The 22304-nt window shown below is 42.0% G+C and overlaps 1 long non-coding RNA gene across 3 annotated transcripts in view; it reads left to right on the top strand.

Annotated features, from left to right (window-relative positions):
- Positions 1-21958, top strand: part of Dlx6os1 (distal-less homeobox 6, opposite strand 1) — a 51085-nt gene extending 29127 nt beyond the window's left edge. For all 3 annotated transcript variants that reach the window (NR_155496.1, NR_015388.2, NR_155495.1), the window contains exon 2: positions 17934-21958. This is a non-coding gene — a long non-coding RNA (distal-less homeobox 6, opposite strand 1). The remainder of the gene's footprint in view (positions 1-17933) is intronic.
- Positions 21959-22304: the final 346 nt, after the last annotated feature.

Below are 22304 nucleotides of genomic sequence, written 5' to 3'. Positions count from 1 at the left end.
TGAAAGCAGTTTGTTTTCTTAAGAAGATTAATCACCCCCTGCAAGGCTAATTTAATTAGACTGTAAACTCTCTTTCTTCCACCAAAGGAACAGTTAAACCAATTCCCCATCATGGATTATTAAGTGTGTCAAAGGCATACAGTCCACACCAATGAACTTTCGGAATAACTTGTAAATATTTGCATTCAGTGGTTAAGAAGGGTGATTTCCTCCTGCTCTGGTCACGGGAATTGCAGGGACTGTTTATAATCTTCCTGCAAGAAGAGAAGAAATTAAAACAAAATTATAGGAGAAGATGAAGTTCCATTTCTGTGTGAGAAAGTTGACTTTCCACTGTCAAAGAGGAAATCTTGGTATCCTTAGCCTGAAGGAAGTGCAGGTATGGTTTGGTTGCATATCCAAAGAGTTTTCCATCTCACAGGTTTTCCATCTCTGGTACCTCTTTTAAGATACTTCCAATTTATTTATGCTTTGCACCTTTCCACGAATGATTTGAAGTGGGTTCAATAACAGGCATGTAACTGAAACAAGCAATCCACTCTGCCCACGCTCATTTCTGAGTCATGCAGTAGACTTTCTCTCAGCAGGCTGACCAACATACTTCTGCCAAAGGAACATTCATGAGGGAGGTTTACTATTAATACAACAACATACATAGAACCCTCTATCCTTTATCTTACCCATGTAGACAATTGGTTCAGAAAAAGACAGCCTTCTTACCTCAAATTCAGGTTTGTCATATAAATATGGCCTACCTGGTCCATCTCAGAACCCTGCTTAAGACATGCAAGCAAGCTTGTGTAGCCTCTCTTGGCCACCTACCCCATGTGGTTGCTGAAAGGATAGTGTGAAAATGTTTTGTTGTTTCAGGTTGGACCTCCCAAGCTTGTCTCTGGATTTTTATGCCTGAGTACCTAAAAAAAGAACTCCAAGAAAAATACAGCTCAAACCACCTCATTTTGCTTTCTTTCAGGTTCAAACCCTATAAAACCACCACATTTTGTATGGTTACCTCCCCACACTGTAAGTTGGCATGAGATGTTGTAGATGTCCTAGAAAACAGAGCAACCTTGACAGCATTTTCATGAACTTGACAGTGACTTGGACCCTAAGTGACACACACTGAATTCTTAACAATATTTCCTTTATTTTCATCCGACTGAACTTTCCCACCACCCAGCTTCCAACACGGAGTCATGCTGTCGTCTTTGTGAGTCATTCTGTGCCTCTGACATATTCCTCATAATTGCATTGTCTTGGACCCTTTGCATCCTACTTCTCAGCACTTATCTTTCCATTTATCATTCCTGTAGGCTGTGCACTTTGAGTTGAGTCAGATGGATCTTAAAGAATGCATAGGATACTAGATTGTAAGTTACTCCTGGGCAGACATGGCATCTCGCTAGCAGTTTAAACAATAAGCAGAATTTCTGTTCTGTTACTATGATACTCCATGCTCACTGCATCTTCATCTTCTAGTAGCTCACACATAGCAGACGTTCAGGAAGAATTGGTGATAAATCAGTACACAGAACAACTAGACCTATATCTTTGTAACATTTAATCTCCATAAGAGCTGACTCAAAAGGGGACCACTCTTCCATTGTTGGTGAGAGTGCAAAAGTGTACAATTATTTTAGAAATCAATTTGACAGTTTCTCAGAAATTTGGGAATAGTTCTACCTCAAGACCCAGCTATAGCACTTCTGGGTATGCCCAAAAGATGCTCCACCATCCCATAAAGACACTTGTTTAACTATATTCATAGCAACTCTATTCATAGTAGCCAGAAAATTGAAACAACCTAAATGTTCCCCAATGAAGGATGGATAAAGGATGGTATATTTACACAATGGAATAGTATTCAACTATTAAAAAACAAAGACATCAGGAATTTTGCAGGCAAATTAATGGAACTTGAGACCATCATCCTGAGTGAGATAACCCAGTCCCAAAAGGACAGGCATAGTATGCACTCACTTATAAGTAGATATTAACCATAAAACACAGGGCACTCATGCTATACTCCACAGACCCAAAGAAGCTAAACAAGAAGGAAAGCACAAGCGAGGAAGCTTGAATCTCTCTTTGAAGGGGGAATAAAATAGCCATAAGAGGCAGATGGAGGGAGAGAACTGGGTTGGAGAGAGAATGGAGAGAGAAATGGGATATCAGGTATACGGAGGGACAGGGGAGAAGGCCAGATGGCCATGGGAATGAATGGAAATCTGAAACTGACAGGGGTGGGGAGGTGGGAGTATCTCCAGGACCTGATAGAGACCTGGTATAAGGGGAGTGCTCAAGAATCAATGGGGGTGACCTTAGTTGTGACTCAAAGCATTGGGGATATGGAACCTGAAGAGGCCACCTTCTGTAGCCAGATAGGGACCTCAGTGGGACAAAAGGGACACCAACCCACCAACACTACTTTTGGCCCAAAATTTATCCTATCTACCATAAAAGCTGGCACAGGGGATGGAGCAGAGACTGAGGGAATGACCAACCAATAACCAGCCCAACTTGTGACCGATCCCACCCACAGGCAAGCACCAATCCCTGAGAGTATTAATGATACTCAGTTATGCTTGCAGACAGGAACAAGTTGTCCTCTGAGAGCCTCCACCCAGCAGCTGACTCAGACAGATATAAACACCCACAGCCAAACAGTGGATAGAGCTTGGAGAGTCTTATGGAAGAGTAGGGGGGAAGGATTGTGGCCCAGAAGGGGATATGAACTCTATAGAAAGACCAACAGCGTCAACTAACCTGGACCCTTGGAGATCTCAGAGTCTGAACCATCAACCAAAGAGCATACATGGACCTAGGCCTCCCAGCACACATGTAGCAGATTTTCAACTTTGCCTTCATGTGGGTCCTGAACAACTGGAGCAGAGGTTATCCCAAAAGCTGTTGCCTGTCCATGGGTTTTGTTCTTCTGAGCTGGGCTGTTTTGTCTGACCTCAGTGGGAAAGAATGCACCTAGCCTTGCAGAGACTTGAAGTTCCATGGTGGGGAGATATCCCGGGGGAGGGAAGGGAGTGTGTGTGGGGGGGTAAGGATTATGGGAGGGGGTAACTAGGAGGAGGGGTAGTGAGTGAGATGTAAAGTGAAAAAAAAAAGAGCTGTCTCGCTTTGTAGGTAATATAATCTCAGGCCCCTGACTTGGTTGGTTTTTTGCTAGTTAGTTTGTTTTTGTTTTGTTTTTTTTTTGATAGGGTTTTTCTGTGTAGCCCTAGGATCCAGAAATCTCACTTCGTAGATCAGTCTGACCTTGGATTTAGAGACCTGCCTGCCTCTGGCTCCCCCTGGGTGTTTTTGTTAGAGATCAGAGCAGCCAGAGTCTGAGATTTTTCATCCTTGATTTTACAGGTGGCAATTATGTAGTAGGGCATCCAAAGGGTAAGGCAGGGGTACTGTTGTCAACTTGCAATTTGTTAAGGAAAGAACAGTCATGACATGTGAAGATGCTGTAAGGGAATGGGGAGAATATATATATATGTGTGTGTGTGTGTGTGTATATATATATGTGTGTATATATATATATATATATATATATATATACATATATTTACCATACATATGCTATATTATCAATTACATTTATTATTGCTTCTACTATAAAATTATGAATGTTCATATTTTAAGATCTAGGAGCCATGTAGACTTAAAAGTACTGTTGGCTCTGTCCTCATTGATCACGTTAATTGTTTTCTTTTTAAAGTTCTCAGAACTTTCCTGGGACTATTATGTTTCTCCTTGGCTCAAGTGGTCACCTCTCAGAAAAATGATTCATGGAAAATTCATATCTAGGTGGGTGATATGAACACACAGTCTATTAGCGTTTATCTTTTTGGAGCTATGGCTGAGGTCATGGTGGTTATATTTTTAGTATCCTATTATTTAAAAAATCATTTATTTATTTATTTTTGCTAGTGTCTGTGTTTGCTTGTATGATATGTGTGTGTGTGTGTGTGTGTGTGTGTGTGTGTGTGTGTGTGTCATCGTTTACATGTATAGATCAAGGATAAGTTTCTGGAGTCCATTCTCTCTTTCCACCCTTAGGTGGATTCTGGGGATCAAACCCAGGTCACGAGGCTTACAAAGGAATAGTCTCTATTTGCTGACTATTTGTATGTCATCCCTCCCAGTCCATCTTTTGGTTACCCCTGCAAGAGAAGGAGATGCTTTAGCCCCGAGAAAAACAGGGGGAGACTGAGGCAAGAGTGTACACTCACATGCCTGTCCCATCCAATTCCATTGTGAAAGTGGATTATCTCTGCCCCTTGATTATCTGATTTCTTCCATCTACCTCTGGCCTCAGGCACCACGACAGAGCTAAGCTATTCTCCCTCCTGCTACTCAGTTCTACTCTTTGACCAAACAAGGTAAAAGACCCTTCCAATCCTAGCAAGAAGAATGCTGTCAAAGGTACAGAATTTTGGCTTTCTTTACAATTTGGTTAAACCTGGGTAGAGTCGTCTTTATCTGCTTCAGAATTCTGCAGCCGTCTTTTTAGTAGTTGGAATTAAGTTATTTTACTCTTCCGAGTTTCAGTTGTAAAGTATGTAAAGGAGAGATAATTATAGTCCCAACTGCATTGGGTGGTTGTTAGGATTAAATGACTTATTACACAGAATTTGCCCATGTGTAGGATGTGTTCAACAAACGGCAGATATCATTGATTGATCCTATCAAAGAGAAGATCTTCTTTTTAAACAGAATTTCTGAATGTTTCCTCCACAAACATTCTTAGATGGCTTGTATCATGCTTGTGAGAACAGTGAGAAGAACTGTGGAAGAAATGTCCCTACTCCTGGCTGGTCACATTCCTGGCTCCTCCTCTAAATGACCAGGTTCTGGTTTAACTAGAAGTTGGAATTAGGACATTCTGGCACCCTTTAACAATGCAGCCTGGACTAGAGATTCTGGAAGATGACGGAGATCCTGCCTAGCACCAACCCAAGTTGCCTCTGGCCTTCCCGGCTGGCCTTCCTACCCAACTTTCCAGGGCTGGCTGTAGAGGCCGTGGGTTTCGAGCACTGCAAAGATGGTGGGTGTGCCTACTGCTTGAGGCCCTGCTGGGTACCTGGCCCTGCCCCCAAACTTCCAGTGCTCTTCTGGCTCAACCAGAAGTTCAGGTGTGAGGTGGACCTAGTGGTATGTGTTGGCTGGAAGAGTGGGCAGAGTACAATGGAAAACGCAATGAATGAAGAGGCCCTGGGGAACTCTGTGTGTGTGTGTGTGTGTGTGTGTGTGTGTGTGTGTCTGTGTGTGTGTGTGTGTCTGTGTGTGTGTCTGTGTGTCTGTGTGTCTCTCTGTGTGTCTGGGTGTGTGTGTGTGTGTGTGTGTGTGTGTGTCTGGGTGTGTGGGTGGTGGTGCTGGTGTCTTGGTTTTGTAAATGGGATTTTACTTCATATCATCTTATCTCTTACATGTACTTTAAAACTTTCCAATGGATTCAGTCCATCCAGGAGATAAGTTGTGGGGAGGGATGCGAAGAACCAAGGGAATCTCCCCTCCAGAAGGCTCTCTGCTCCTCTGCTGCCTTCTCCATTTCAGCCTTTCTAGAATGAGCAGCCGAGTGTCTGGCTCGACTGAGGAGGTTCCGAGTTCTTACCTTTCCACGATCTCTTGCTTTCCTGATCCAATCGCCTATTTAAAAATCCATCCTCTTTTTCCTTAGAGCATAGAAAATGAGAGCTTTAGTGCTCAAAACTTGGAGGTGAGGGAAAGTCCAGAAGGAAATAGGGGAGAGGGGAGCACAGCTATAAAGGAAAGACCATGGGAAAAAGGGGAAGGAAGGCAGAGTTAGCGCCTACATTGCTAACAGGAAGCTCTGATCAACACAGAACAGGTAGTATGCTTCCTTCTAGAGTTCATAAAGAACTTGTTGGGGATTGATTGGAAGGGGAATGTGGAGGACATGTGAAAATATAGAAGGAAATCTCTGAAAGCCTAATGAGGATGTTGTACGACTCAAAGTGCTGTGGGACTCATGCAGACAGATCACATGAACTCACAGTATATCTAGATATTGGTAATAATGACTAATATTTTGCTAATACCACTGACTTTTAATTCCAGGTACATTTCTTGGCGACGGCTGTAATGTTGTTCTCAATAGATGAATTCCAGCTATAGGTTTGCTATTAAGCAGGCTTTATTTTTGAAGCCTTTAGTTGAAATTATTTGCTTATATTTTAGTATATTAGCAAGATTTACTAATTCTAGGCATGAGGTGGGAAAACAAAAAAGTTGCTGTTGTTATGAATGGAGGTTATAAATTAAGGAGGAAACTCCTCACATTTTCAAAGCCAATGAACTGGACATAATTTTAAAAAGCATGGTTTTTCTTTTACAGATTGGTAGTGTTCATAGGGTATATATGGTAAACTTTCTAAACATTGTGGCAAGAGGGAAAACCTGTCTTAGAGTGCCTCCCAGGGTGCTACCACAGCATGATGGTCCTCCATAGGCCATAGCCCCCTTTTCAGTTCTAGTGCGGGATACCAATGTTCCTCATGCCAAACCAAACTGAGGTGGGGAAGAGTGGAGGGGAAATTCTCAGACATAAAAGTAAAATCTGGCTTAGAAACCAACTCTGATTTTCCTTCTAGCACTAATGTCCTGAGAGTGGTGATTGGGGTTCTTTGTCTCCTAGCTCCATTAGTTAAATGGTTCTTATGTAGCCTACCCTTACATTTCCTGGGTGTCCGGGCACCCTCACAGGTGACATCACTTTATATGTACACAACTCAGTGATGGGATATCCTAAATCTGTTACACATTGACCTCTGGAGTGTTGCCAGGATTCAATATATCATAAACAATAGTAGCAACAGCTGTGAGAGGAATCCATGGACCAATTTGTTGGAATAAAGCAAAACAGGGCTTTGCCATATGGGAGATCTATCTAAGATGGGTTTATTAGATGTAGGATGCTTGTAGCCTAAGGGCTTTCTGGAGGGAATTTGAAATCTTTTCATTATGCCCATATCATTACCAGATGTGGATAGAGGGAAATAGACCCCAGTGTATGTGTGTGTGTGTGTGTGTGAGAAGGTGGAAAATCCCAGTTCATATATAGACTTTCAGTGTAACTCATACTCAAGAATTTTATCCTGAGCCTTCTAAACATTCAGCAAAACTCTTTCACCTCCTGTGTCTGGGTAAACTCATGTTAACCAATATGTAAAACCAATGGTAGCAAAATAATGATGATAAAAACGTTTTATTTAATAAATAACTATGTCGTTGTGTAGTTCTGTGCTCTGGTGGTAGGATGAAATGGAGTGCTTCACAGAACTTAAAAATTCACAATGATTATTGACACCATTAATCAGAATTTGCCATGTGAACAGCTCAGGGATCTGTTGTATTAAGCTGTCATGTGGTTGCAATCATACCTTTTAACTGCCATCAGAGGTAACTGTCAGCTACCCCGTATCTACTCTCCAGTCTATTATGGCTTCAGTCCCCCAGGGTTCCATCCTGAGTCCAGGGCGATTTGTATGGTACACTAATGACCTGCTGATTGTCTGCACAAAAGCGAAATCATACGCTGTTCAGGCAACACAGTGATTTCACACAAAAGCAAAGGACTGTCTAGTGTCAAAATAATACTGTACTCCAACTTTGATAAAGGTTTTTAAACTGACTGCAAGGTACTATTTGGTGCTAAAGCATGTGGCAGAAATAATGTTTATTTAAATAACTAACAAGTTGGCAGCAGGTAAACTTCAAAGTGGGTGTGTGTGAAATGATGTTGTTTAGATATTTCTGCTGGTTTCCGGATTTTTGTTTCTAACTTGGAAAGGTGTAGGAACTAGCCAAATACCTTTGTTTATGTTGCTACTGTTCATATGGGATATGTCACCAAAGAGTTTTCTTAGAAGATTCTGAAAGTGTGTGGTGGATACTTTATCAGTTGGTCTACCTATTTGTCTTCTGATAAATAGTCTATGGTTTGCCTCAATGAGCAAGTGGAGACAGTAGGGGCCAAATGAGGCCATTCCAGTCTCTGTGTAAGAGAGCCTACTCACAATGTTCTGCTAGAGCTTAGGCCATGGAAAAAACCCAGTCTGGTGCCATCTAAATTAGGTCCTGCCTCTCTTTGCACTGACTCTATAGTTTAGACCCTGGCCTCTGGTGTGTGTGTGTGTGTGTGTGTGTGTGTGTGTGTGTGTGTGTGTGTGTTTCTAAAGGGCTGAAACCTTAGGTACTGTATCTCTGGGTTGTCTGTGTAGTGATGGAGATCACTTCTGAAACTTTGACCCAATTTGTGACGCTTTTGCTTTGTTTGTCTGTTTTCTGTTTTGTTTTGTTTTGTTTTGTTGTGTTTTGTTTTGTTTTGTTTTTGAGGCGGGGTTTCTCTGTGTAACAAACAGTCCCTGGCTGTCCTGGAAGTTGCTTTGTCCTTGAACTGAGAGAATCCCCCTACCTCTGCCTCCAGAGTGACATGATTAAAGGTGTATACCATGTTGCCCAGCCAGATTTTAAAGCTTAATCCAAGACTTGGTTTGCTTTGATTGTTCATGTGTTCACTCATTCACAGAATTTAAGCCCGTTCTTCTATGCCAGCTATTATGCTATACACTAGGATGAGAATAAACAAAATTCAGTCTCAATTTCTAAGACCTTTGAGGTCTTGTAGGGCCAGATGATAATTTCCAAATGTTTCTCAGGCTCTCAAGGATCCTTTGAAGAGGTTGTGGATTGTGGCAAGGTGGCAAAAAGGAAGATTCATTCTCCACACTTGGGCAAAAACCTAGTTTTGCTTCTGGAATTACATGGAATTCAGGCCACAGTAGACACACAGAGTGCATGTTCTACAAAATGTTAATGAGTTGTTTGAAATATCTAAGAAAAGAATCCATGTCTGTGGAGGGGAATCAAAACTGGGGACTTTGGAGGCAGGAGAGATGACTCGGTCATCAAGAGCATTGGTTGGTCTTCCAAAGGAAGACTTCCTGGCCTCCATCCCAGCACCTGGCAGCTCTCCACTGTCTTTTAGTCCAACTCTAGGGAATCCGATACCCTTGCCAGGCATCTGAGGGCTTGAGGCACTCATGGGAGTCCAAACGCACAAGGCTAACACCACATGCTTTTTTGTTGTTGTTGTTGTCTTGTTTTCAAGACAAGGTTTCTCTGTGTAGCCTTGGCTGCCTTAGAACTAGCTCTGTAGACCAGGCCAACCTTGGGGACTCCAAACTCACAGGGATCCAACTGCCCCTGCCTCTGAAGTGCTGGGATTAAAGGTGTGCACCACCATGCTGGACGCTGAATACACAGTAAAGACACAATATAAAATAATGCACAAATAAAATATAGTTGATACTTAGAAGAATTAGAGATTTTGGAACACGGAGGTGGTGGCACTTGGAAGACTGAGGTAGGAGGATTACAAATCAAAGCTTAGCATAGGATTACATAGTAAGATCTTTTTTTTTTTAAAAAAAAAGTAGGAGCAAATTTCTGAGAATTTGACTTGGTAACCACTGTTATCTCTACTCTATCAATTTTTTTCATCCACTTCAAAACAAATGTGTAGGTATCTAGGACCTGTCGAGGCACATGGTGGGTATAGAGAACTCAGACAGCAGAGATGGAATCAGGATCATTTGTCATGAATCTCATGGTGGAAGAGACTTTAGAGAGGATTTCAGCAAAGAATGTTAAGTTTCCTGAAAGAAGAGAACAACAGGTTGCCTAAATTTGCATAAATGGGAGATCAGAGGTCAGGGAGAAGAGAATTGCATTTTCGAGGGCCATAGTTGCAAAGGTCTGGAGAAGAGAATTAAACAGGTTTGTTCCAGAGACTGAAATCTACCTGGAGTCTCTGAACTCCCCTGTAGGGAAGAGAACCTGAGAGAAGGCATGAAGGGTGAGTGAGGCGAGGTCCTAAAGAGCTCTGAAGGCTGTGCTAAGCAGTTTGATCTCTACTTAAGATTTAAGGTGAGAAGGACACATGCTCCTCTATGTTCATAGCAGCCTTATTTATAATAGCCAGAAGCTGGAAAGAACACAGATGCCCCTCAACAGAGGAATGGATACAGAAAATGTGGTACATTTACACAATGGAGTACTACTCAGCTATTAAAAAGAATGAATTTATGAAATTCCTAGGCAAATGGATGGGCATCATCCTGAGTGAGGTAACCCAATCACAAAAGAACTCACATGATATGTACTCACTGATAAGTGGATATTAGCCCAGAAACTTAGAATACCCAAGATATAAGATACAATTTGCGAAGCACATGAGACTCAGGAGGAACAAAGACCAGGGTGTAGAAGCTTTGCCCCTTCTTAGAATTGGGAGCGGAACACCCATGGAGGGAGTTGCAGAGATGAAGTTTGGAGCCGAGATGAAGGGGTGGACCGTCTAGAGACTGCCATATCCAGGGATCCATCCCATAATCAGCCTTCAAACGCTGACACCATTGCATACACTAGCAAGATTTTGCTGAAAGGACCCTGATATAGCTGTCTCTTGTGAGACTATGCTGGAGCCTGGCAAACACAGAAGTGGATGCTCACAGTCAGCTAATGGATGGATCACAGGGCTCCCAATGGAGGAGCTAGAGAAAGTACCCAAGGAGCTGAGGGGAACTGCAACCCTATGGGTGGAACAACATTATGAACTAACCAGTACCCCAGAGCTCTTGACTCTAGCTGCATATGTATCAGAGGATGGCCTAGTCGGCCATCAGTGGAAAGAGAGGCCCATTGGCCATGCAGACTTTATATGCCTCAGTACAGGGGAACGCCAGGGCCAGGAAGTGGGAGTGGGCGGGTGGGGGCATGGGGGAGGGGAGGGTGTGGGGGACTTTTGGGATAGCACTGGAGATGTGAATGATGAAAGTACCTAATTAAAAAAAAAGATTCAAGGAAATTTACTTAGAGGACTTGAGTAAAGGTAGCACTATAATGAAATGTAAATGTTAGAAAGATCTTTCAGAGCCAGGCATGGGGCCTGCATCTTTAATGCCAGAACTTCGGAGGCAGAGGCAGTTGGATCTTTGTGAGATCAAGGCCAGTCTAGTCTATAGAGCTAGTTCAAGGACAGCCAGGGGCACACAGAAAAGCCCTGTTTCAGAAATAGAAAGAAGGAAGAAGAAAGATAGAAGGATCATTCAAATGACATATTGATTGGAAATGGGAGAGTGTGGGTTAGCAAGCTTTTTATAGTCATTCAGGCAGACAACAGGACCAGAGTCCAATGGTCTGTTTAGTGGACAATGTACAGGCCAGAATCCAGGCCTGGCATGTACAGGACTCTAAAGGCTGTGGTTAGAGGATCACTGGAGTTTGGATGTGGACAGATAATATTAAAGATGGTCTTAAAGTTCAGATGTATGTAAATCCAATGAAGTCTTAGCTCTGTGTCTCTTTCAGTAAGTTTTTACATAGGCACCACAATTTTTGTTATGGAAAAATGAAGTGACTTTATCATAGAATGTAAATAGGAAACAGTGTGGTAAATGCCAGGGACCACAGAGCTGAGTGGTCAGCGCTAGTCCCAGCTGCACTCAATAGTGCGGTCTCTTCGCACCTTCTGGTATTTTGCTCCCTTGCGATGTCCGACTTGATGCTTTTAGTTAGGATGCTGTGTTACTTTTGGCGGTTGTCCTTTTTAATCTCTAGACCATGTGGATTGTGACGTTTCCTCCCCTTTCCTTCTCTCTTCCTGCCTGCTGCAACCCTCCCAGAATTCTATGGACTGATGAAAGATTATCCCTGCAAAAGTCGGTTCAGTTGAGACTTTATTCCGGTTTGGGTGATGTTATAACCAATGAAAAGGAAGCCTGGCGAAGACTGCAATCTTCTCTTCCTTCCCTTTGGGGCTTTATGGTAACTGTAGCCTCCTCCTCATGCCCTAGGAATGCAGGTTCGGTGTTATCTTTGGCTCTCCCCGGGGCTGCTCCTCAAGCAGTTGTGGAGAGAGGACTTGTATTTCTTTTCTACAGAATGCGCTTTAGTTTTCAGTTTGAGGCTACTCCAGAATCCTGTCATACTTTCCTCTCTGACATCTCCAAGACTCATCTTTCCCCATTGGTCTCCAGTAACCAAAATCCTTTCCTATAGTTTGGCTCCTTTCGTTCTGTTCCTTCTAAATATCTCCACTGTGGTCTGTGTTCTTGAGTTGCGCCTCTGTTAAAGTGATCTCCGTCCGTGGTGTCCTCATGACAACATAGTTTAAAAATGCCTGTGCTGGTTTCTCTCTGCATCGACTCTGACTTTGGGAGACATTGCTGCTGTTCATTGTCTTGTTATTCTTCCCTCTGTGGATTTCTTCTCATTTCTTCTTAATTTCTTAGCACCTTACCTCCTTGTGTGTGTGTGTGTTTTAATTCTTCTCATTCACATTTATTTTTCGAGTTGACAGTTTTCAAGCTGTCTCCTTCCTAGCCAAGAACATTTTATTTCCTTTCTAAACGCCAAGTCAAGCGCCACCCACATTTGTTCTGTAAGCTCCACCCCCTTCCTTAGCTTTCTGTCTCACTTTTGCTAACTTTTTTTCTCTTTTTAAAAATAGTGATATTCTAGCCCCATGAGAGACTACGTGAAAGTCCTCTTGATTTGCACAAATCCTTCATTTACTGGAGGAAATCTCTGCCCTGGGTTCATTCTATCACGGCCATCCCTGCAGTCCGCAGCGGCTGCCTCCTGCTCCTTTGATACCACTCCTTCAGCCATGTCTTCTAGTTAGTTTGCCTTCACAGCATTGCCAGAAATGCCTTCCGATCTTATCCACGTTCCTTCTTTAACACAAAAAAGCAACTAGGCCATTGGCTTTCCCTAACATGTGGAGGAAAGACTCCTCAGGCCCCACTGCACGCTTACGTTTCTATGCAGGTCCTTCTTGGTGACACAGAATGGGTGGATGTAATGACTGCTGCAGGCCAAATTTGGTTTGTACAACTCCTTGTTATCTTTTTAAAAACAAATTAAAACATTGTAACAATTTTGTTTTATTGGCTTCTCAGTAAATATGGCAGTGCCCTTTAGAGCCCTCTTTGATAGAGTGGACTCTGCAATTTTCTACACCTTCTGTATCCTTTAGCAGTGCCAACACTGAGATAAATGTTATTTTCCTATTTATCATTTCTTTATGCTTTGTGTTAAGAAAGATTATGAGTTGGGTGCAGCTCTAGACGGCCATGATCTCTGAAAGAGGAAGCCAAAGGATCGTGAGTTTGGGACCAGCTTGGGCTAAAGAGGAATGTTCAAGCAAGTGTGAGCTGTGTGGTGAGATTTCTTCTCCAAACATATATAGAACAAACAAACCCCAACAGAGAGAGTGTGGGGACAGATTATACTACTTTGCTATAGATAAAGAAGATGTGGGCAGATGTTATTTTATATACAAACAAACTTCCCAGATGCGGGGGCACTTTTATTACTGTCTCTGTAGGCATCTCGATTTGGATCTTTAACTGGTTTAGCACTAAGTATCTCTGTTTAAATTCTGGTTTCATCAATTACTGGTTGTGTGGCTTTGGAAAAATGACTTAAACTTTGTCTACCTCAGTTTTTCCTCCTGTAAATTGGGAGACATGAGCACCCAGCAGAGTTGTGGTAAGGATAGCATGAGAAAACTTGTATTTAACAGAGACGTTGGAACAAACATGGAAGTGCTCAGGTCATTATTCTTTTGTTTCCAAATCTAATGGTAGAAATGTCAAATCCATGAGAGGTATGATTTGGAGAAGGAGGCATTTTGTTTCCTACCTACAGCTTCCTAGATGTAGGCATGGTCAAGTAATTTTAACTTAGTTAGGCTTTCATTTTGAGGATGATAATTTCAGCTATATCTTTGGTCTTCAGCTCTCATCTGACATGTCAAGGCACAGAGACAAATTTCTACTCTGTTGCTGGTATTGGCCATGTATGAAGCATTTGATAATTTGGTGCTATTAGCTTTTAATATCATCAGCTTTCCTATCTCTTGCTAAGAGGATGCTATCTGATAGTCCTAAAGACCTGGGAAGGCAGATAACCCACTAACATGTGATATGAGTGCGGGGCTGGGGGTGTAGGGGAAGAGGGGGGAGGGAGAGAGCCCACATCCTGCCACAGTTCCTGTGTTCGGCTCAGGCAGACACAGGAGGACTGCCAGATGCTTTCCACTTGGCCCCAGGTGGGCATCTGGCTGTGTGAAGCCACTGGACCCCACTCGATGGGGGGAGGGGAGGGTGGACAAGGGGCAGACCCTGATACCAAGGGCCGGGGGTGACACTTTAGGCTCTGGAGATACAGGAGAGAGGACAGAGGGAGAGAGGTTCCCACACAGGTGAGAGTCCTAAGTCTGGTCTATGGCTGGAGTGTAGGAAGGCCTTCTGATTAGGCATGGCTCGTTAGGAGAAAGCCTACCCCATCATCCAAGCACAGCAGGCCTTGATGAACAGAGACAGTCTATGGTTTTAGAGCTTTATTGTAGAAAGGCAGGGAGAATGGAGAGAAGGTGAAGAGAGAGAGAGAGAGAGAGAGAGAGAGAGAGAGAGAGAGAGAGAGAGAGAGAGACTGGCCATGGCCAAGAGGAGGGAAGGGGGAAAGAGAGAAAAAGAGGAAAGGCTAGAAAGTAAGAGGTTAGAGAGAGAGCATGAGGAGAGAGAGTAAGAGAGTGAGGAGGGGCCAAACAGCTGTTATCTTGCTGTTGCTAGGTAACTGGGAGGAGTCTAGCCTGAAGATCAGAAGCTTGAAACATTGTCTACATGACTACTAGCCACATGCTTCTCTTGTGAGGGCTGTGGGGCGGTAACTTCGACAGGAGTCAGGGGTCCAGAAGACATGAGGGAAAGCCTTCCATCCCATGTAGGTGGGAATTACCACCACTGGGTTTCACCGGTGGTCACACCTTAACTTGACTGGAGACCAGCCTCTCTGTGCATAGCCCATTGCCCTACAATGAGGCATCCACACTTCTTCAGGGTTTTTATTTTTTATTTTTCAAAAATCAAGATATGGTTAGTAAACTTGAAAGCTCACAACTCAAGTGTACAGTCCAAATGCCCAGCTGTTACTGGCTGCACGAGATCCATCTAAGAGGTAGTGAAGAGCAGAGTTTCAGAGTTTGCTCAGGCTCACGAAATCACAGTCACATGCATAGGGAGTTAGGACTAACAGAAGTGATTGTGCCAGGCAGAGGGGTTGGATATTGTTGTTATATAGAATATGTTTGTTTATATGACACTACTCTGTGTTCCTTCTCAATGGCGTTCTTTGGTAATGTTGCTGCCCTTCCTCCCTGACCCCCCTTCACCCCTCTCCTTTTCTCCCTTTCTCTCTGTGGTGTCTGTGTGGGATGCGCACATGCCTGTGGTGAGTCTGGTGGTTAGTAGATGATGTTGGGCATCTCCTTAAACTGCTCTTTCTCTCATTTGTTGAGACAGAGTTCCACTGTCTCATCCACTCAGTGGGGCCCCTGCAGCACTGGGATTAGACATGTACCACTGTGCCTGGTTTTGATATGAGTCATAGGTTTCTGAACTTGGTCAGGTCCTCATGCTTACTCAGCAAGTCTCTTACAAACCAAATTAAGCACTGCCCTGCCCCCCACAGCCCTTGAATATCCTTTTTATATATTTAAGTATGATCTTCTTTCTCTCCTTCTTCCTTGTCACTTTCTTCCTCATTTCCGACCTTCTCTTACTTTCCTTTCATTGCAGGGGATAGGGCCCAGGGCTTTGAACTAGGAGCCACTGAGCTACATAACCACAGTCTTAATAGATATTACAACCAGAGGGTGTTTTCTTTGTGCATCTCAGTGTTCACTCCTGCATATGATCACACCACATGATGGATGATTAGTTTATACAGTCTTGTAATGTTTGGGCTCCGATGGTGTCCCTAGAAATCCCCTTCAGAGAGACCTTCCAGCCCTCCCTCTAGGATGGTCCCTACACACAGAATGCTAGAGTCCCCCAAGAAGTTATCAGCAAGCAGATTCTCATGCCAGGCTGCAGACTGTCATCCAGGAAGGGAAAATGAATAGCCAGATGACATCAGTACACTGCTCTAGAGTTTAAAAAGGATGATCTTTCTGTCTGTCTGCCATAAAAGCTGTGTGTTGTGCTCATGAGGGTTTACGTGGGCTTTGCTGAGAGCTGGGATTTGGAAGACCTGGGCTTTAGCTTTTAGTCAGCCCCTGGGTAATGCTGATTAAACCATTACTCTGTAGCTCGCTCACTTTTCAATGGAGACATTTCATTAGGGGAGGACCTGGGAGTGTAGGCTTCACTGTAGAATCATTTCTAAAGCAGCCACCTTTTCTATGTGCTCTGAGAGAAGGTCTTTTTTTTTCAGTCTTACCTTGACAGCTCTTCTGTTTTGTTTTTTGTTTTTGTTTGTTTGTTTGTTTGTTTTTTGTTTTGTTTTGGAATCCAAGTGTCTGAAGAGTCTTGGTGTAGATCTGATAAGATTAAACAAGTAGCGTGTAAAGATACATTTCTCTCCTTGCTTCTTTATCTCTTCCTTCTCTTTTCTTCTCAGATTCTGGTAATCTAGACTTTCATGGGTTCAAGCTCCATTTACAATTTGTCATTATGCCATGGGAGTGTTCGTGTCACTGTGATGGTTACTATTCTATTTCTGTAAAGAGACACCATGTCTATTAAAAAGAGCATATAATTGGAGGCTTGATTACAGTTTCAGATGGTGAGTCCTTGATCATGTTGCTGAAATAATAGCTGAAGTTGGAGGGAGAGAGAGAGAGAGAGAGAGAGAGAGAGAGAGAGAGAGAGAGAGAGAGGAAAGAAGGAAGGAAGGAGGGGGAGGAGGAGAGGAGGAGGAGAAGGAGGAATGGCTTGAGCTTCTGAAATTTCAAAGACCACCTCCAGTGACACATCTTAAACAAGCCTCACCTCCTAATCCTTCCCAAAACAGGTCCACCAATTAGGGACCAAGTATTCAAACATTTGAGCCTATAGGGACCATTCTTATTCAAACTACCACATTCAGCTACTGTTGGTTTTGCTTTGTTTTGAGAAAGAATCTCTGTATGTGGTCCTGGCTGTCCTGGTTGATGTTGAATAGACCAGCCTGGCCTTGAACTCACAGAGATCTACTTGCCTCTGTCTCCCAACTACTGGCCATTAAAGGTGTGTGCTACCATGCCCTCAACCAATTGTTAATAATACTCTAATGTGAAAAAATGCAGACCTAGTTATTAGAAGACTTTCCATTCAACTGCTATCTGTTGTGTTAGAGAAACTAGAGTGGACAATTAAATATAGCATGGCTCTGGGTTCCTGGACTTGAGAAAGGGGACAGGTGGACAGAACAAGGGTTTGGTGATTTTCTTTAATACCAAAGTGGTGGCACTATAATATGCCTTTGATGGTTTTGGTAGATTATGCCCCAAACTAGAAATCCCTCATCTAGACTACCTATCCTTTGGAGAGGGAGGGTCATTCTGTCCTATTTTGTTAATGACTCTAGGAACTAATCATATTGATTGCCCAGGAATTGGACATGACTTGGGTAACAGTGCTTCTGACTTTTCATGGGATCTTAAATCCAAGTTTGTCTCTAATATTAGCATATACTTGGCTCTTAGTCCAAACAATACTCCCTTTGGGTCAACTCCATACAATGTTGCACAAGGTTTTACATTCCTGGACCTTTTCTTTTCCTCTTATACCCTGTCTTAGCTCATTTATGTTATAAATCATATGCATGCAGATTCACTTGGGCTTAACTGCAACTATTGTTTTTATTTTTTTCCTGATACTGCAAATTTGATAAAGGAACAAAGGATGCTTAGGGAGATTTTCCATGTTCCTATAGTCTACTCTACTGTCTGAAAGAAAACACAAACTTCACTTAAAAGCCAATGAATCTTTCATCAGGCTTTGTTTAAGCTTTGTGTTTATCAAGATCTCCACTTTTGCTGTGGCTTAACTTTATTATCTTTCATTTATAATTTACAGAACCAGAGAGAAACCTACGCCCAGAAGAACATGTCCCTGGATTGCTTTCCCACTGCTGTGGAGTGTCTTGAACACTGGTCCCTGGACACCAACTTCAAGAAGACTTCATGGATGGCTGTCCAGTCTTATGAGCCACAGTTTCCCCTCTACATTTTCTTCACTCCAGCGAGGCTCTTATCAGGGTCAGATCAGAGATGAACCAGCTGGACGACAGATTGGAGCGCTGACCTCTTAGAGTGCTAACAGTGAACAGTGTGGGGTCAGATCTATAGAAAGATAATAATAAGAAAACACCCTATATGCAAGGGAGAGGGATGGTTCATAATTTCTTAAAGATTGAAATCAAGGAACAATCAAAATATAGAAGAATGTGGACGTGTTTTGCTGCAGGACTTCTGTTTTGTCCCCATTGGAATATGTATTATGGTATTCCTGTTGGATCAGGACTCAGGGGCAAGGCTAAGCATTCCAGTGGTCCTCCTACTTAGCTCTTGTCCTTTCGTAAGAAACACCAACTCATTAGTCTCTATATTACTTCTCTGTACTGTAGATCTGCATTCTTGATCTGAGAGATATTGGCAATGACACTCTTGTATGATAAAGCTCAATGATAAGAGTACTTCAAACCCCCTTGAACTTTTTGTTTATACATCAAGTGGTGACATTGTGTATTGAGCTAATTAGATCAATGGAGTCACAGGGTGATACTGAACTCTTTTAAAATATTTGGCTGAAACATGACATTGTAGTTATTTGTAGAAGAGAACATTATGGAATATGAAAAACATCACAGAACACAGAACTAGCAGCAGAAACTAGCAGCAGGTAGACATTTTTCCTTTTCCATAGAGCTTTCAACCAAATGTCTCTGTAGAAAATAGTGGCTATCGTGTATATATATAGCCACATAGATGTCCTTGAGTGTACCCTGTAGTCAGTGGGAGAGTTCCTACTGCCACAGTCATGGCCATGGCTATGTTCTCTAAGCCTACATTTTATAAACACTCTGTGAATCTTGACTACTTTTCTTTAGCAAGCATTGCAAAGTCCTGGGATGTCAGAGAAGTGCCTGGGGTTGGCAGGGTTTCTAGAGAGGAAATTGTTAAATGATTTGAACCAGAAAACAAACAGGGGATGGGGTTCAGAACCAACAATTACCTCTATTCTATGTAGGAAACCACAACATGAAATATGCTGGGCATGGAAACTTTGATACCTTGGTTTTTCATTCTTTTTAAAAATTAATACTAAAGAGCTATGCGACTGTAGGCAAGCCATTTCCCATCCCCTGTGAATATCTCCCAGATGACTTTAAATCCCTTCTAGTTCTGAAAGGCTTTTAACATCAGGGCCCAGGCTCCAGTGGCCAGTTTCAAAATACCCTCCCTTTTGATGTTAGGTTACATAAACATTGTTCTTTTTTAGGGAGGGTCTCTTTTATCAACTTTTAAAAACACACATCAGGTTCTCTGGTATTAAAAAGATGCCATCTCTGAGTCCCCTACTATCTGTGCTGCCTGCCTTTCCTCCTGTTCTTTCCTTATTCCCATCCCTATTGAACTTGTGCTATGCAGTATGCATCAGGTATGTGTTAGCTTTGGGGATACATGATAGATAAACTGGACACACAGGGTCTTCCCATTCTCTTCTGGAATTTTCTTTGGAGGGAGCCTCTTGTATCTAGACAGACCGTGCTGTGGTACCCCAGAGGTAACCACCTACAGGCTTCACTCTGCCTAAGCAATTTTGCTGTGCACTAAGATACACATTCAAGTAACTTTAGATTACCACAATAACTTTCTCCAGGTATGAGGAAAAGAGATAATTTACTTCTGAGATGTGTATAGGATAGCCCTCCATCCTGGGAAGAACAGTGACTACTCCCTGCATCCCGACCTTGCCCAGGGAAAGCTAATGTTTCTCTGTGTTATCCCTGTGACTTGCCACTTCTTTAAAAAGGAATGGGCAAACAATAAACAGACAAAAATGTTGTCTGACCTCATTGGAAATCCTTTTAAGAATTAATCCTTTCTATCTCCTTCATTATCAACAAATCTATTGAATACTTATCTCTGAGTCCAGGGCATATTTTATAATACATAAAACAATGGAATTTCAAAATTGGAGCACTGACATACAATATTGGTTTTGAGTATTTTTATTATAGGGAATGACTTTAGACATTGCAATTTATGACTTAACTGATAAAATGGATGACTCTTGACTTTCAATTTTCATTTTCAGTTCAGTCGAGGAATAGCTTCCTCCAGGTAATGTCTATACTTTCCTATGACTAAGGGCTCTAACTATCTCTGTTGCTTTTCTTTATGTAGGCATATGTTAGTATTTATTTTCTATATGACAAATGTATTAAAGAAAGCATGAAATTAATGAGATAAACTTTTCAGATAGGAGTTTAGAAAATCAAGGGGCCAAGATAAATAAATGAAAAATCAACTTAAATAATTAACATATTCCAGATATATTGGAATAAATGTTTATTGTACCCTTTTGGTTTTGTCTTGGGTTATTTTTTTCTTATCTCACTGATTTTTTTTTCTTTCCTTTTTAGCTTTTTTGTCTTTTTTGATTTTTGTTGTTGCGTTTCTCCTTTTTTTTTTTCTTGTTGATGTTGTTTGTTTGTTTGTTTGTTTGTTTTTTGAGAAAGAACAGAAGGTTGGTTGGATAGGGAGGTGGGGAAGATCTATCTGGATGGAGTTGGGAGGAGGGAAAATACACGATCAAAATATATTTTGTGATGGGCAGGGCATAGTGGTACATGTCTTTAATCTCAGCACTCTGGAGGCAGAGGCAGGTGGATCTCTATGAGATGGAGGCTAGCCTGATATACAAAGTGAGACCAGAACATAGGGCTGCCTCAAAAACTTTATATATATATTAAAAATGTTTGCTTTTTGAGACAGTCACAGATAACCAAAACTGATCTTGTAATGATGTAAACATGTCCAGCTAATTTTCAAATATTGTAGGGCAGCATTTCTCCCTTTGTGCACACGTGGAGTCAGCAAATCCATATAATTCTAACCATTCTGGTGAAAAGGAGAACACTCGGCCAAGCATCTCACACTTCCAAGTGTGAAGCCTTGTTTGAAAGCTCCGAGTATCTAAATAGTAGCCCTGTGAAAGGTAAATTTATGAATGGTCTGGTGTGTTCTTATTCCAGCCATTGACCTTAAAGCAACTTATATATGTTTTCTTTATCCTTCAAGAGAAAAGAAAAATCATATTTTTCCAAGCAATTAAAATTCTTCTGCTTCAGGTAGGAAGAAGGAATTAGGAGTTATGTCTCCTTGTATATAATTGCAAGTTTCATTTTTCTTGTTTTAATGATTGACAGAAAACTGATAAACTGAGACATCTCCTTATTAGGGTTGAATGTACTCTCTTGGTGGCCCCATTGCTAATTTGTTTGACTATTTTCCATGATTTCTTACTCTGTAATGGAAAGGTTTATTAAATATGAGGGTTGCAAAGCTTTCTGAATACTAATGAACTTATTTGCCAAAATTTAAATGTTCTTCTTGTCAGTGAATGCCTGTCTCACTTAACAGGCACCAAATTGAATAATGAAGAAAATTAGACTCTATCGTACCCTCAAGAGAAATCGCGTGTGAATTGTAATAGAAAATTGAGGGAGAAAAGGGTCATATTGTAGCAATAACACTAGATAATTTGGATTATTTTAAAAAAGGATGAACTTAGGGAAGCTCAGGTCTTTTCAAAGAAACACACATTTGGTTAATTCATGCAAAACGCTGGTTTCCCCTCAACCCAGGTGGTCTATACCTATCGCCAGTTTACAGAAAAAGGAAGCCAGGTGGATGGAAAACGTGTGCCAAGTTTCTGTGCTTACAATCCACTAAACTCATTCTCATATGAGGACTTTATATACCTGTGATGGAGTGGGAAAATCAATAACCTGGAAAAAATGAGTACCATTTTCCAAAGAAGTTCAATAAAGAGATGGAATTTGGGAAACTGCTGCAGTTCTTCCTATAAGCATACCGCAGTGAGTCTGTCCTCTTTCTGGGGTGTTTAATCCCATCATTGTGGTTATGGCTAAAGAAGTATATGATCAGGCTGTCTTTCCTTTACTGCCACCCAGGAGCATCGTGTGAACAATATGGCTGTCCCACGACTAGGGAAGCAGGTGGGGGAAATTCAGCAAGCACACCAACTGCAAAGGATGGTCAGGCTTAAACATGGGGTGTATGTGGACGGTGAATGAAAGGGCAGCAAATGAAAATGGAAAGGTGATAAGGACCACAAATGAAAAATTGGACCTTTTGCTCCTACAGGAATCCGAGAGAGGGACATGTTCACCACAAAAGGATGAGACCAGGAGGCTGT

Source organism: Mus musculus, chromosome 6 (genome assembly GCF_000001635.26).
Source record: "Mus musculus strain C57BL/6J chromosome 6, GRCm38.p6 C57BL/6J".
NCBI lineage: Eukaryota > Metazoa > Chordata > Mammalia > Rodentia > Muridae > Mus > Mus musculus.
The sequence above is the reverse complement of the archived record's forward strand: the minus strand, read 5'-3'. Positions and strand labels throughout refer to the sequence as shown.